Source organism: Molossus molossus, unplaced genomic scaffold (genome assembly GCF_014108415.1).
Source record: "Molossus molossus isolate mMolMol1 unplaced genomic scaffold, mMolMol1.p scaffold_m16_p_37, whole genome shotgun sequence".
NCBI lineage: Eukaryota > Metazoa > Chordata > Mammalia > Chiroptera > Molossidae > Molossus > Molossus molossus.
The window spans coordinates 941,219-958,627 of NW_023425374.1; the positions used below are offsets into that span (position 1 = coordinate 941,219).

The following is a 17,409-nucleotide window of genomic DNA, read 5'->3' on the forward strand; positions in this document are numbered from 1 at the left end:
TTGAAGCCTCAGGCACACAAACCTTGCCACTGTAACAAGGCTCACTTTATACAAGCAGACAGCCCTCTGAGTCCAAGGTGGGGGTGCTGTCCCCTCATTATTCTTCTCAATCTCCTAAGAAAGATTTCTGACCGAGTCAGCAGCAGCATTGTAGCAAAGCAAGTACATTTACTAAGAAAGTATGGTAAGCAAATTTATTACAAATAAACATGCCGAAAAGTGCAAACAGGCAACTCAACTTTCTGAGCACCCTGCCCAGTAGGGGTTAAAGAATTTTATACCCTCCTTTCTATTGGTTTCAAAGCTTCCCTGTGATTTATTAGATGGCTGTAAACTGCTTGGTTGTTTAACAGGCTGTCTCAGTTTCCCTATTTCACTTGTCCTGGCTTAGCCTCTCTCAGAAGGACCTTGGATGGGTTGGTGCTGGGAGAAAGCCCCAATGGTCTATGTTCAAAATGGGTTCAGAAGAACTGACATGGCAGCCTTATTCAAATTTGTAAGAGCTTTAATAGGATAAACTTACAAACATGGACAAAGCAGCTGCTCCCAATGGTGGCAGCCAGGAAAAATACATACACCTCCCAGGACAGAGTCCCTTTTTAAAGGGGGTTAATGGCAAACCACATGGTGGGTAGTCCACAGGCCACTGGAAAAAGCACTGTTTTTTTTTTTTTTAAATCCTCATCCAAGGATATTCTTTCATTTATCTTCAGATAGAGCAGGAGGGAGAGAGAGAGATTGATTGGTTGCCTCCTGCACAGCCCCGACCAGGACTGGGAACAAACCGTAACTGAGGTGCATGCCCTTGACTGTTTGTTCCGAGGGCCGATGCTCTAATCACTGAGCCAAACCAGCCAGAGCAAGATCAATACATTTTTTTTCCCCATTAAAAGGGAGGTTTTATTTATTTATTTATTTAATTTATTTTTGTTACAGATGTTTCTCCTTTTTCCCCCACTTTAAGTTAAAAGGTAACATCAGGCACTCATTACAGTCCATACGTTCATTAATTCCTTTCCCAGGGCATGACGTTCGTCTTTGGGTGGCATCCGAGCTTTCCTGGCAGTCGGCTGAGCATGAGGTTGCAGAGAGGCAATGCCACGTCTGACCTCGGGACCAGCTGCATTGAATAATGACTCCCTGTGATAGCACTGACCAGTCAATCAGTGGAGACCCTGACCCTGAAAGGACACACCTGAAAAGCTGCTGAATAGTCTATTGAGTTCTTCCCCTGGGACCTCCCCTAAACTCTCCACCTTGAAACCCTTAGCATGGAGAACCCAGAGTGCTCCCTCCCAGGAGCATGCCCACACCGTTCCCTCCCCTTTCCCTCAGGTGGGTCACTTTTACTTCCCTCACTTCTAAACTCCATGGGCCCTTCCTTTGCCTCTATAACTTGTTTCCTAAGCCCATTTCTCCTGCAAGTCACTTGTACCTGTGTGATTTTCTAAATGTCTGAATTCTTTCCTAACCAGAACTCAAGTACTAAGATTGTTGAACATAGGTCCAGTCTTCTGACCCCACCAGTCTATCACCTGGTGCCGTTCCCACCACTGCCAACAAAAATACTAAATAGGAAGTTCCAGAAATAAACAATTACTAAGTTTCAAATTGCACACCATTCTGAGTAGGGTGAAGAAATCTTACATTGTCCTGCCCAGGAAGTGAATAGCCCTTTTGATCCAGCGAATCTGTTACTGACTGTAGGGGAATTCACTCTAGAGATGCTATGTGGCTCCTTCAGCAAAGGCATCTGGGAACTGCTGCACTCTCTGTGCCTCTCTGCAACCTCATCCTCAGCTGACTGCCAGGAAAGCTCGGATGCCACCCAAAGATGGACGTCACGCCCTGGGAAGGGGGTTAATGAATGTATAGACTATAATGACTGCCTGATGTTACCTCTTAAAAAAGCAGTGCTCCTTCCGGTGGCCTGTGGACTACCCACCATGTGGTTTGCCATCAACCCTCTGTAAAAAGGAACTCTGTCCTGGGAGGTGTGTGGATTTTTCCCAACTGCCTCCACTGGGAGCAGCTGCTTTGTCCATGTTTGTAAGTTTATGCTATTAAAGCTGTTATCAATTTGAATAAGGCTGCCGTGTCAGTTCTTCTGAATCCATCTTGAATGTAGACTATTGGGACCTCTCCCAACGCCAGTCCATCCCGGGGATCCAAACCAAGGTCCTTCTGAGATAGGCTAGTAATCCAGGACAAGTGAAATAGGGAAACAGAGACAGATAGTTAAAGAACCAAGCAGTTTACAGCCATCTGCTAAATTACAAAATTCTGTCCTCTGTAACCAAGGACACTGAAGAGTAAATGATTTACACTTCACCACCACCACAGGATAAATAGCTTAAATCTCCCTTTTCAGGGAGCTGAATAGCAGAAATCCAATTAGTGCCATTTACCAACCACACTGAAGCACGGATAAAGTTAAGAGAATAAGTGTTATTTTGGCATGTTAACATAAAGCTGATGAATATTCTATTGAGGCCTTCCCTTAAGACCTTTAAACTCCCAGGCTTTAAAACCCTTCAAAATGCAGGTTCCAGGGTGTACTCTTCCTTCTGGGAGCTAGCTCATCTGCACCTTTCCTTTCCCTTTCTTTCCCCACAGGCATGGAACTCCTAAACTCTAAGGCAGTGGTTCTCAAACTGTGGGTCCCGACCCCTTTGGGGGTTGAACGACCCTTTCACAGGGGTTGCCTAATACATAACAGTAGCAAAATTACAGTTAGGAAGTAGCAACGAAAATAATTTTATGGTTGGGGGTCACCACAACACGAGGAACTGTATTAAAGGGTAGGGATCCCATAAGGCTTGCAACCAAGGGAGCGGTGCGCAGCAGCAGCTCATCCCAGGCTAATCCCCTGAACCTGTCTCCAAGGCCCCCTTTCCTCTGACTTCCCAGAGCTAAGCCCAGTCCTGCTGCTGTTTCTATGCTAAGCCTTTCCTTGTCTCACTGACCCCAACTCTAATAAATGTGCTCTCAAAGTCACCTGGACTCAGGTTGTGAAACCCTGAATGAAGTCAAGAACACACACTACTGGCTGGCCCTGTGCAGGCCCCCTAAGGACCAGACCCCCTTTCCCATAACACTTCTGCCCAGTGCCATTTGTGCCGATAGAATGAGTTCTGTAACACAGACCAAAAACTTTATTCTCTGATCAAGTAATGAACTCATGTTTTAACAGCATCTTCTCCCTGACTGAAAAGAAGCCTCCTGTATTTTTAGGCTGTGGTGTGAAGTAATTACATTCTTTTAGGCGTATTCTTCAGTTTCATTTGGTCCATTTTACCATGGTCCTTTTTGCACCCAATGCCTCATTACCATCTTGGTTTTTGTGCTTGGCACTTTGGTCTTTGCAGTCTGGAATTCTATTCAGTTTCTGTAAGCAAACAGTTTGTAACATAGTTTAGGTACTGAGAAACATTAGGGTCTTTTGTATGGTAACCCAGTGACATGCATGTTGTCTTGGTTATCAGATATTTTGAGAGAGGGAGACCACATCTACATAGTTTTTATTGTACTATATTATTATATTTGTTTTATTTTACTAATTGTTAATATATCATAGGAATGAAACCACCATATGTATATTATGTATATGTATGTGTGTGTGTGTGTGCTATATATGGCTCAGTACTATCAGGCATACACTGAGGGTCTTGCAACATAGTTTCTGAGGATAAGGAGGGACTACTGTAGGTAAAGGACTGACGCACATGTAGTACAATTGTCTTTGCAAAATAAAGTCCTTGCCCTCAGGTGCTTACTTTCAGGTGGAGACAAAAATAGACAAAATGCTCTGTGGTGATTCATGTTATAAAGAAGAACAAAGATGTATTAAGCCCCAGACCAGTGGTTCTCAACCTTCCTGATGCCGTGACCCTTTAATACAATTCCTCATGTTGTGGTGACCCCCAACCATAAAATTATTTTTGTTGCTACTTTATAACTAATTTTGCTACTGTTATGAATCGTAATGTACATATCTGATAGCAGGATGTATTTTGAGGGGTCGTGACTCACAGGTTGAGAACCGCTGCCCTACTTTAGATAAGGTGATTAACAACATGTAAAATTCATGAACCTTATGTCTTAAGCTGTTATTGTGACTTGTGATAATTCTCTAAACATGTAAATCTTGACAAAGAAAGGTTTGCATTTTATGTGGGTAATAAAACTGTTTGGCAAAACATAATTCTTCCATCTTTACTCAGAAAGTGGCAGGAAAACTGTGTGGCAAAGTGTGTCACTTAACGATCGTCAACAGATCCAGCATGATTCATTTATCTTAATTTAGATCTTCACCCGAAGTGTTTAGTTAACAAATAGGTTCTGTGTTTGGCTCCCTCATGATACTTTTTTTTTTTTCCTCTAGAGATTTTATAATTTTCAACAAAGATAAGGGATTTGTAAAACACAGTACCTGAATAAATAAAATACCTCTTACATTCCATGTGTCTTGCTAAAGATCCTTATCAATTGAAGCTTATCTCTTCATGAAGGGATACTGATTTCTGATTTTATGTTCTCTTTTATCAGACTTAGGGCTTGTATTGTTGTTTCTGCAGATGTCAGATGTTTTGAAGCAGGAAAGTTACATCATTGGGAAGATATCTCCAGTGTGAGATGAGGAGAGGTTTCATGGACTGAAAAGCCAATTAGAAATTTATTGCAATTGTTCAAGCAAAAGGTGATGAAGGCTGGAATCCAGAAAGTAGAGGGACAGAAGGGGACTTATGACATGTATGACTGAGGAGGACTTTTCAGGACTTACTGACTGATTGGATAATAGCTGATAAGGATGAGGGAGGCACCTGGGATAATCTCTCTGTTATTGAGTAAAACTGGGTGTATAATTATGATGGGGGAAGAGCATGTAATAGGAGTAGTACCATAGTTGTCTAATGATTATTTACCTTATGAACTGTACATAAGGTTTCTTACAGACCCTGGGAAACTGGAGGATGTGCTGCAAGAAGACAAAAAGGTCCATAAACAAAGTAAGATTCCTCAAAGCCTGATGGGTCCATTACTGAGAAAGGAAATACATTTTGAGCCCTGGCTGGTTTGGATCAGCAGTTGAGCATCAGAGAGAGAGAGAGAGAGAGAGAGAGGGAGGGAGAGAGAGAGGGAGAGAGAGAGAGAGGAAGAAGAAAGAAAAGAAAAAAGAAAAGACATTTTGAGAGCAAACAAAAGATAGGGCACACTTTGACTTGGTTGCTGTGTCTGGATCCTGACCACTGCAGGAGTTTGCTTCAGGAATGCTAACTATTCCCCAGTCCCAGGAACAGGCAGAGCTCTTTTAACGTCATAGAAAATTAACTACTTCAAGTTACTGGACTTCAGGATCTTGGAAGGAGACACGCGGACCACAGACCTGACGGCCCTTCCCCTGTGACCCTGTCCCCCTGCCCCTCTTGCACGCAGCTCTTTCTTATCCCTATAGAATCACCTGACTAATAGGCGAGGTTAGGGCAGACTTTACAGGATGACCTGTTCTTCTCCATACTGGTGGCCTTATTGAAATAAATGCTCATATATCATTCAACCCTGTCTGTACTTAATTTGGCTTAAGTAGTGACAGGTGCCCTTGGACCCATTGTGTCTGGTATTATTTACACCAAGAGATAGAGTACAAGGAGATATATAGATGAGGGGGAAGTCGTTAAATAAAACTTAGTAGGATGTGTTAAATTGTAACTTTTCATCTTCTAAAGCTTTGGGACATAGGACAGATAACAGAAAAAGACATGAATCAGGAACCCTAATGTATACACACCACAGTTTTTATCAAAGGCAGGCTGCCGGAAGAACCTTATCCTCCACCTGTTGGCTGAATGCTAGAGGAGAAAGGAACTACAGAGAAAATACTTTATTTCTTTATTGACACAAGAATGTCTAGACCTGTAGAGAATTCTCATAACTGTTTATTTGAGCCAACGACATTGCCAAGAAGCAAGATCTTCAGTGTTCTGGAGAAGGACAGTTTATCAGTTTCTTTCATGCACTGAAATGGAGGGAATGTAAGGAAGGCTGCATGTGGGTGGGAGACAGCACAGAGGGATTGGGTTACCAGATGGCTAATGGGCGTGTGCTCTCTGGAGGGTGGTCGTACACATTGAGGTGTGTTATCCTGGACATGCAAAACAGTACACAGATCTTGCTTAAGGCAAAAATAAACTTTTCACTAAAAAGTTACATGCCATGGTCTTCCCAGTTAGGAATTTATGATTATATCACCCTATAAGGTTACTTTCTATAGAAACCCTCCCCCTCCCCCACACACGCTTTTTTTTGTTAATCCTCACTCGAGGATGTTTTTCCATTGATTTTTAGAGAGAGTGGAAGGGGGGGAGAGAGAAACATTGACGTAAGAGACACACCTCAATTAGATGACTCCCTTATTCACCCTCTGACCCGTCCTGCAGGTCAAACAACGAGGACTCTAGAGGGGGAGTGAGGATGAGGAGGGACAAGAGACACGAGAAATGGAGACAAGACAGGAGTCTGATCAAGTCTCAACTTTATTGCAGATAGGTAACAGATTATATACTTGTGGGAAAGGTCAGACAGGAAGGGGGGAAAAGGATGCATGAGCAGAGAAAGACAATTCCCAATTATCGAAGGTATTTACTGCTCAAACATTAACCAGGGACCATATCTCAGGAATGTTCCTCAAGGTGATATTTCAAAATCCTTCAGACAGCAAACTGTAAGCAGGAAAACAGGCTCTGCATGTATAGCCAACTTATTCTTAAAGGGCCCTTGCTTGACCCCAACAACCCTCACTGGGGTTGGGGATTGAATCGGCAACTCAAGCATGTGTCCTTGACCAGGAATAGAACCTGTGACCTTGTGGTGTGCAGGTCGATACTCTAACCACTGACCAACACCCTGCCAGGGTGAAATACTTTTTTGTTCATAACTTTTTGTAAATAAATGCCACCCCCAACGCACTACACTTTTCCATCAGAAGGTGTGTGGGTGAGAGTTGAAAAGGGAACTTGCAAGGTGTCTGCTCTGTCCTCCCTAGTTGGGTCTCGTGCTCACGTGTCTTCCAACAGAGGGAAGGTGCTGCTCTCTGAAAGGCTGGTGATGTTTCTGAATGTCGGCGACCAAGTGGTAGCTGTTTCTCAGATGATGCTTGTTAAGTGGCAGTAAACAAAGCATGTGGGAAGGAGTCAAGTCTTCACCTTGTTTTTCCTTGGATTGAGAGTTTGCCCTGTCAGATCCCTGGACTCCCTGAGGCATAAACCAAGACTGGTTGTGAGCACAGGGCAGTTTGTTTGCACCCTCAAGATACTGCCCAGCAGCAGTGAGGAGACACCAGAAGTGTGTGTGTGTGAGATACCCAGATGGACACCAACAGACCGTGGTATATGGTACACGACAGCCAGCATCTGACTGTCGGGGTGCGAGGCCAAGCTGTGCCAATCTTAACAGTTAAATCTTTCCAGCAACTGGAGGAAAATGAAGTTGTGACTAAAGGGTGCTGCTCCCCCGGGTCCTGCTGAAAGTGTTTCCTGGGAGTGGGGCACTGACCAGGGAGTAGAATGAAGACAGAACGCAGGCCACAGCCCTGTCCTCTTGTTTGCTGTGGGTGTTTCCAATCTGCATGGGGCTCTGGAGAGGAGAAGGGTTTTGAATTTGTAAAAATTAATAAACAGAAACCTTTTAAAATAAAATTGGGAGGTGTGCTCTCCCTCCCAGGAGCATGCTTTTGCCTTTCCCTTCCCCCCCTCTTCCCCCACAGACATGTACCTCGACACTCTAAGGGACTTTATGAGGCTTGCAACCAGGGAGCAATGGGCAGCAGCACCTCTTCCCAGGCTAACGCCCTGATTCATGTTCCCAAGTTTCCCTTTCCTCTGACTTCTCAGTGAGCAGAGCAGCCCCACCTGGGCTGTTCCCCACCCAGTCCCTCTCCTGATGCTGCTGCTACCCTAGGCCCTTCTTTGTTTCACTGGCCCGGCTTTAACAAATATCCTCTAAAATTTTTTTAAATGCATTTGGGAGGCCAGAAGGAGGAACTCTGATGCCCTGTGTGGATCACAGAGCCCGAAGGAAGAACTCGTTTATAAAAGCTCTCCCAACTTCCTTTTCTCTGTACAAGAATCGGCTCTGTGTTTCCCTGGACTTGCACGTGCTTTGCTATTAGCACGTCCTGAACTGCAAGTCTTCCCTGTTCCTGAATAAACTCAGTTCTGCTGGAAAAACTTTGGCTGTGTACTTGTTTAAGCTGAACAAGCTTCAAGGTGACTGATGATGATTAAGTCCAAAATTTGACAGAAAAATCGTCATAATGTCTTGAACTTGCCAGAACGGAATAAACGGAAATATCTGCTTTAGGCCAACGGGCACAGGAGCAATGTCAGTGCCAGACTAAGGGAAATGTAATCTATTTTTGTACTTATTTTCCTGGCGATTTTTCAATGTTTAGCCCTCACAGAGATGCAATGAAATGCTGTGCATGGGTCAAGGGCAGGTTCATTAATGAGATAGTGTCTGTGGAAGGGCAGAGCATCAGAGGAATCTTGAGAATAATCTCATGCTTCCTGGTCAGGTTGCAAGGGAATACAGAAAACACATTTAAAACAGAATTAAAAATACAACATAAAAATTTTGTGCTATGCAGATAAGACACACAAATGATAATAAGAAAACATGACAAGGTAATGGTAGATCTGGGCCTAGAACATGCATTCTCAGTGAGGGTGAAAACTGGTTCTTTAGGGGAGAAAAGGTCTTTATATGTGTGTATATGCATATATATGCTTATTGTATATATATTTGATACATAAATGTACATGTATATGTATATCTCAGATATAGATTACATATAGTAATGCCAGTAAATATGTGGCATTAAAATGTCATGGGGACTGGCAATTAAGAAAAAATGTCTAAAAAGTCCCCTTAGGGAAGCAATCATGAGGAAATGGTTGAGCAATACTGCTCTAGAACTGAAGACTTCTGTGACTCATGGTGGTACACTCTGACGACCTGCTCACAGAGACGTTTTTGGGGTTCCCTTTATGTTTGATTCTACCAGTGAGATGTTGTTTAAGGTAATGTTATGATCTCTTTTATGACTCCTTGATAAAAACTTTGTAACTATATTCTTTGTTTTCCAATTTCAATTTGTGACTGTTCAGCACATCTCCAGCTACTATGTCTGCAACCAAGGTACAACCGAGATTATATACCCCATGGATCAAAGAAGAATTCTCAGTGGAATATAGAAACTATATTTAAAATAATTAAAATTAAAATATAGCATTAAAATGTGTGTTATGCAGCTAAAATAAAGCTGATAGATTTATAGCACTGAGTAGTTATATTAGAAAAGAAGAAAGGTCTCACATTCACAGTCAAAGCTCCTACTTTAAGTAGTAATAGAGCCCTGGCTGGTGGCTCAGTTGGTTGGAGTTCCTTACACTGAAGGTTGTGGGTTGGATTCCGGTCAGGGCACATATCTAGGTTGCAGATTTGGTCCCTAGTTGGGCACATATGGGAGGCGACTGATCCATGTTTCTCTCTCTCTCTCCCCCTCTCTCTCTTCCTCTCTGTAAAAGAAAGAATTAGTAATAGAAGTGCAATTAATCCTCAAAAGGCAGAAAGAAGGATACTAAAGAGCAGAAAGTAGTAAAATAGAAACCAGAAATCAAAAGGAAATACTAACAACACACACATAAAAATTTTTGAGTAGCACACTTAAGTGTGGTATATGCTGCCTCTAAATGTCGGAGGCCCACCAGGCGTGGTGCTTCTTTGGGGTGGAGAGCAAGAGGTACAGTGATTTGTCTCTCATTCTGAATGGATGTCCTGAACCCTCCTGCATGGTTGGTGGGAATACATGTTGCTACAGCCACTGTGAAAATCAGTATGGAGGTTTCTCAAAAATTAAAAAATGAACTGCCTTATAACCCAGCAATTTCACTTCGAAGTATATCTTTTGAAAGAATATATGCACCCCTATGTTCATTGAAACATTATTTACAATAGCCAAGATATGGAAGCAACCTAGGTGTCCATCAATAGTTACCTAAATGTCTAATCACTGTGTTGTGCACCTGAAACTAAAATAATATTGTATGTCACTGTAATTGAAAAACAAAAATATTTTTAAAAGATATCTATATATAGAAATATCCAAACTAGTTTGATAAAATCAGAACATTTTGGTAAATCTCTGCATATTCAAGCATAAGATCACTTCTTTGTATACTGTTGTTATGCATTACAAGGAACCAACTTATTACTTCTTCCATCTGCGTTTTAAAGAACATCTCATTCTTTTTCACCATTTCTCCTGGTTGCTGTTCTTCATCCCAGTGAGGTTTAAATGTCTGGTTGGCCTTCAGGCAAGGTCGATCTAAGCATGTGATGGTAAATGCCCTGGGTAGGTGGGTGAAATGCAAATGAAGGAGCTCCGTGTATCGTGTAGCATGACGGCACCTATGCTGGGCGAGCATCATACAAGCATCTAATGTGTTTCCCCTGCTCTTTACAATAAGAGAAGTGAGGAAGAGTTTGTGATGACAACATTATGTGGGGAAAGCACAATGTTTAAGGCATGCCACTGACTAATTATGCTACCTTGAACAAATCAATCCCTGCCTGCCCTAGACTTCACCTCTAAAGAGAACACATTTGGTGTTTTGGCTTCTCTGAGAAGCAGCATCTTATAATGGGTCTTCTCTGTCTCTCAAAGTATGCGGTGCGGAGAATAAGTCCAAACAAAGGCAGGCATTTTCCTCTTTTTTATCCTTAGACTATGTCAGAGAGACACAATGAATTTGCACAATAACAATACAACTTAGACTTTGTTTCCAAACATCAGCTTTTCTGGATACTTGGCTTTCTAGATGTAGGGCTGCTAAAAATTTCTTGAGCAGCTGAGAATTTCTCTTCTCCAAATGACACCACCAGAGACCTGATGGAGCTCATGCTATCTGACAGGTGGCCACCATCACATTCTAAACAAGTGTTCTGGCCCTGGTGACCATTATCAGCAACATTCTAGTGATTGTAGTGTTTAAGGTCAACAAGCAGCTGAAGACGGTCAGTAACTAATTCCTCTTAAGCCTGGCCTGTGCTGTTCTGATTAGTGGGGTCATTTCAATAAATCTATTACCTACATCATCATGAATCGAGCTTTAGGGAACTTGGCCTATGACCTCTGGCTTTCCATTGACCATGTGGTAGCAATGCCTCCATTGTGAATCTTCTGGTGATTAGCTTTGACAGGTGCTTTTCTATCAGAGGCTGCTCACATCCTGGGCCAAGCGAACAACCAAAGAGGCGGCGTGATGATAGGTCTGGCTTGGTCTCCTGTTGTCTCGCTCTGGCAGTGATTCGTCAGGAAGAGAACTGGGCCCCAGGGCAGGGCTTCATTAAGTTCCTCGGTGAGCCAGCATTACCTCTGGTGTGGCCGTCGCTGTCTTTTAATGCTTGTCACCATTGGGACTGTTTTGTGCCGGAGGGTCCACAGGGACACTGAAAAGCGTACCAAAGAGCTCGCTGGGCGGCAAGCCTCTGGGGCAGAAGCAGAGGCAGACCTCCCACAGCAGTTCTCGAAGCTGCAGCAGCCGCGAGCTTGGACAGCAACGCTCAGCCCGGGGGAAGCAGCTGCTGCAGCTCCCGGTCCCAGCCCAGACCTGGAAGCCCAGTGCTGAGCACACAGGCCGAGGCCACAGCAGGAATGACAGCAGCGCTGCTGCCACCTGGGACACACCGCGTCCTCCGTGAGGAGGACATGGGCTCACGGACAAGAGCCATCTACTCCTTTGGGCTCAGACTTCCAGGTCACAGCGGCCTCCTCAGCTCCACAAGTCACCCTCCTGGGTGAGCTGCAGGTGCTGGCGAAGAGCTGGGGACGGTGGGCTTGGAGAGGGAAGCCAGCAAGCTGCAGGCCCGGAGAGCATGGACGATGGGGCAGTTTATAAAAGCTTCTCCAGTGAGAGTCCGATGTGGACACAGCCACTCCCCCTCTGCCCTTCAGGATGGCCCAGACCTTCAGCGCCATCTTGCTTGCTTCACTGTCACTTGGACCCCTACGATAGGGTTTTGGTGAACACTTTTGTGACAGCTGCATACCCCAAACCTATCAGAATCCAACCTACTGGGTGGCTACCTCGGCAGCACTGTGAACCCTGTGTGCTGCCCCTTGTCACACGAGGAAGAGGCACCGGCAGCAGAGACCGGCCGTGACTTTGCACAGGTGCCTGAGCGGCCTTGTAGGGTGAGGTTTTTTGAACGTGAGTGACCAGATGTGCACATCAACCCACACACCTCAGGAGGAGTCAGGTGAGGGCCGGGTGATTTCTGGTGACAAAAAGCTGCTTTCTAAACCCTGGATAACCCCATTTTTAACTCCATTTTTAAAAAGCCAAACAGCGAGGGGCTTCCGGTCAAGATGGCGGCGGGTGGCGTAGGTAAACGCGGTATCGCGTCCTCCCACAACCACATCAAAGTTACAACTAAACTACAGAACAACCATCCTTCCAAACCGCCTGAAATCAAGCTGAATGGAAGTCCTACAACTACAGAATTAAAGCAGCAGCCACATCCAGACTGGTAGGAGGGGCGGCGGTGCGAGGGGCGGCGCGACGGGCTGGTCCCACACCCACGTGTGGCGGATAAAAATCAGGAGGACACCTCAGCTGGGAAGGTCCTTCCTGAGGACTGAGGGGGTCCCCGTCCCACACCAGGTGCCCCGCTCAGGGTTCCAGTGCCAGGAAGAGAGTCCCCATAAGTTCTGGCTGGAAAACCAGCAGGAACTGAGGCTCAGGGAGGCTGAGGCGGCTGGAGCCCCAGGCAGCTCCCTAAAGGGCCTGCGCTCGGACTTACCGGACTCTCTCCCTCTAAGCTTGGAGGGGAGGCAGCTCCAGGGGTGCCAGAGACATACAGGGAAGAACTGAGCTGTTTGGCACTGGAGCGAGGGCTGGAGAGGGGGCTTTCTAGGGGACAAACGTGCTGTGAGAGGCCTTTATTCCTTTGGTGAGCCTTTCCCTGGGGCGGCAGACAGCCACCATATCTGGGACTCCAGCAACCTGGCTCACACTGATAGCCCCGCCCTGGTGACTCCCTGAGGCCCCACCCTGCCCAACTTTCAGGCCCACCAAAGCTGTTGCCAGTTGCTTAACCATAGGATTGGCCTGTTTTGGATCCTGCTTCAGATTTTTCCTAAATTTTTTCAAACGAGCAGCATCTAGTCTCAGCTAGCCCCATACCGCTCGTTAAGTAATACACAGAAACAAACACACGGAGGCAGCCAAAATGAGGAGACAAAGAAACAGGTCCCAAATGAAAGAACAGAACAAAACCCCAAGAAAAGAACTAAGCGAAATGGAGATAAGCAACCTAACAGAGGCTGAGTTCAAAATACTGCTTATAAGGATGCTCAATGAACTTAGTGAGAACCTCAGGGAACTTAGTGAGTGTAAGGTAGCCAGGTGCCACCGGTGGGAGGTGGGAAGAAACCAGAGAGCCAAACAGCCGAATAAGCAGAAATCAGGCTTTATTGGGTACACCCCGGGCGGGTTCACAGACTCGGGGGGTCGAGTCCGAGAAGCCGCGCCCGATGCTGGGGTTTGTGATTTTTATATCTGCGCCTGTGGCGGAGGGAACTTGTTGTTAGGTTAGGTCCTGAGGGGCTACGCATGGGGGCCCCTGGAATGTGAGTCTATTGTCCCGGAGCGAACAGTTCCTGGACTAGGACAGGAGAATGGGACAGGAGTTGATCTATGAGTTTGGGGCAAACAGTTCCTGAAACAGGGAGGGAGTTTAGGTTGGGTAAGCGAGGTAACGGCTGAGCAGTTTGCCTGGTGCCAGTTCCCAGGCTCTCGGACAGTGAGGGCCTCAAGAGCATAAAAAAGGACCAGTCAGAAATCATAGATGCACAGTTAGAATTGAAGGAGGCATTAACTGAAATAAGGAATAATTTACACAGCTTCAATAATAGAGTACGTAAATCCAAGGAGCAAACCATCGATTTGGAATATAAGGAAGCAAAAAATGCCCAATCAGAACAGCAAAAAGTAAAAAGAATCCAAAAATAATGAGGATAGTGTAAGGAGCCTCTCGGACAATTTCAAGCGTGCCAACATTCGCATCTTGGGGGTGCCAGAAGGAGAAGAGAGAGAATAAGAAATCGAAAACCTGTTTGAAACAATAATGGCAGAAAACTTTCCTAACTTGGTGAAGGAAACAGACATACAAGTCCAGGAAGCACAGAGAGTCCCAAATAAGATGAACCCCAAGAGGCCCACACCATGACACATCATCATCAAAATGCAAAAGGTTCAAGACAGAGAGAATCTTTTTTTTTTTTTTTTTTATCCTCACTCGAGGACATTTTTCCATTTTTTGTTCAGATAGAGCGGGAGGGAGAGAGAGGAAGAGAGAGAGAGAGAGAAACATCGATGTGAAGGGACACATCGAGTGGCTGCTACCCGCACGACCAACCAGGGCCGGGGACAAACTGCAACCGAGGTACGTGCCCTTAGCGGGAACCGAACCCGGGTCTCTCTGTACCGCAGGCCGACGCTCCAACCGCTGAGCCAAACCGGCCAGGGCAAGACAGAGAGAATCTTAAAAGCAGCAAGAGAAAGGCAGCTAGTTACCTACAAGGGAGTTCCCATTAGGCTGTCAGCTGATTTCTCAAAAGAAACTTTGCAGGCCAGAAGGGAGTGGCAAGAAATATTCAGAGTGATGAAAACCAAGAACCTACAACCAAGATTAACCTATCCTGCAAAGCTGTCATTTAGAATCGATGGCCATATAAAGACTTTCCCAGACAAGAAAAACTTAAAGGAGTTCATCACCACCAAACCGTTATTATATGAAATGATGAAGGGTCTTTTTGAAGAAAAAGATAAAATATATGAACAAACAAAATGGCAATGAATACATATCTATCAACAATGGAATCTACAACCAAAATGAACAGGTAGAACAGAAACATTCTCATAGATACAGAGAACATTTTGTTGGTTGCCAGGTGGGAGGGGGGTGGGGGAATGGGTGAAAAAGGTGAAGGGATTAAGAAGTACAAATTCATTGCTAGACTGACGAACCTCAAAGGGAAAGGGGTTGGGGGGGGGGGGGTGGTGGGAAGAAATAAACCAAAGAACTTATATGCATAACCAATGGACACAGACAATAGTGTGGGAAAAGGCGGGAGGGGGGCAGGAGTGGGGAGGAGGGGGTCAATGGGGGAAAAAGGTGGAATATCTGTGATACATTTTACATTCAACAATAAAGATTAAAAAAATAAAAATAAAAATCCAAATAGAAATTCAGCAAAAAAAATTACTAAATATAAATACATTTATTTTGAAATCAACTGTATTTTTTTCTCGAATAGGGAAAGATTGTTTCAAAGCAATTATACATCCAAATTGATATGCTTGGTTTTTAAATCCCCATTAGTTTAGATAGGCATACTGTCTGCACTGGGTGCACATTCTTTACAAGGATCCCAAAGTTTTAATCAGATTCCTCATGGAAAGGGTCAACTAGTGGATCTGTGGATCTAAAATTACTTCAAATATTGCTAAGCTGAACCTTTTTGTCCCAAGAGAGCTTCTGGTCTTCCTTCTGCTGTGCTGTGAAACTGTTTGTGGACTTGATTCTTGATCTTTGCAAAGTACTGTTTGGTGCAGTTGAAGTTATGTACAAATAATATGTGTGTGTCACATACACACATATATATGATATAATGGGAATCACTAAATTGCAATATTCCTGCAATCTATGCTCTCAGTACTTTGGTAACTGAAGTTCTCTGGGACCCTAACACACGAGGTGAAATGAACCCAGAGCAATGTTTTCAGCACCAGGGCTGGTTACAAAAGCAACCCTGGAGAATATACAGCAGGGAGCAGCTGGGCCCCCCCCCACAGCTCCGGGCGGAGTGGACAGCCTGTGATCAAGGTCAAACACCACAACTTGTCTGGACTCTGGTGTAAACAATCTCCGTGTGGATACCCTCAGCAGAGCTGAGTCAGAGTGGGCCCCTGTGAGCTCAAAGGGTGAATACTCATCCAGCCCTGAAGGTGTCCAAACAGAATGTGTGCTGCCTGAACTGCTGACAACTCGGCAACAGTGTCACGTTCGAAAGTCCCCACAGCAATACACGTGGGGAAGCAAAGACCTCACGAGGGAGGACGGAGGGAAAGCTGGGTCTTCTAATGAAAACTTACCCCTCCTGCCCTGGCCAGTTTGGCTCAGCGGTTAGAGCATCGGCCTGCGGTCCGGAGAGACCCGGGTTCAGTTCCCGCTAAGGGCACATACTTTGGTTGCAGTTTGTCCCCGGCCCTGGTTGGTCGTGTGGGTGGCAGCCACTCGATGTGTCCCTTTCACATCGATGTTTCTCTCTCTCTCTCCCTCCCACTCTATCTGTAGAAAAAATGGAAAAATATCCTTGGGTGAGGATAAAAAAGAAAGAAAACTTACCCCTCCTTACTTAGCTCTGGCTGGTGGTTCCCCATCTTTATCTCGTGATCTTCACGTCCTGGCGCTTAGCAAGTCACATGTCCTTTAAGGAAAGAAGTACACTTTGAAACAGAATGCTTCAAATGCATTACTTTCACATTTACAAAATGATTTTTTATTCTCTGAATTGACTAAAATGCTAAATGTTCTATTTGGGGGAGGTGTCATGTTTGTTGCTGCTGTAATTGTTGGGTTCCTTTATTTTTCTTTTCTCAGGGCTGTGTTTGTGTGTGTGTGTGTGTGTGTGTCGGGGAGGGGGGCGGTGAAGAAAAATCTCACCTTGTTACAGGGCTGCAGTAATGGCCAGAGCCAGGGAGGGAGCTGCCTTTATGTTCAGTGTGAGACGCTGTTTACTGGTGACTTGGACAACTCCGCATGTGTACCTAGTGGTGTCTGTGTTTCGGAACGATTTAATTTTGTGTTATGTTTATATGAAGAAATATGTATGCATCCTTCACCAAGTGTCTGTTTAATGTTGATAAATACACTTCCGCCTCAGCTATGGTGCAATGTGAGGCTCATTAACAGCCAGAGACTACCTGGTAGCCATTAGGCAGAAAAGAGCCTCTGAAAGCTTTGAGTTTTTGATCTGCCTCTTTGTGTTGGGTGTTGTGGCTCTGGGGACTGAGCTGTGAAGGTTGAGGCTTAGGTCCCTGCACTGAGCCATTGACCCATACTGCAGAAACCATTTTCTTCTCTCCTAATTTTTTTATTTTATTTTATCCTCACCCGAGGACATTTTTCCATTTTTGTACAGACAGTGGGAGGGAGAGAGGGGAAGAGAGAGAGAGAGAAACATCGATGTGAAAGGGACACATCGAGTGGCTGCTACCCGCACGACCAACCAGGGCCGGGGACAAACTGCAACCAAGGTACATGCCCTTAGCGGGAACCGAACCT

General features: G+C 44.9%; 1 pseudogene; it reads left to right on the forward strand.

Annotated features, from left to right (window-relative positions):
• Positions 1-10,802: 10,802 nt before the first annotated feature.
• LOC118643443 lies at positions 10,803-12,277 on the forward strand (annotated as a pseudogene).
• The last annotated feature ends 5,132 nt before the right edge of the window (positions 12,278-17,409 follow it).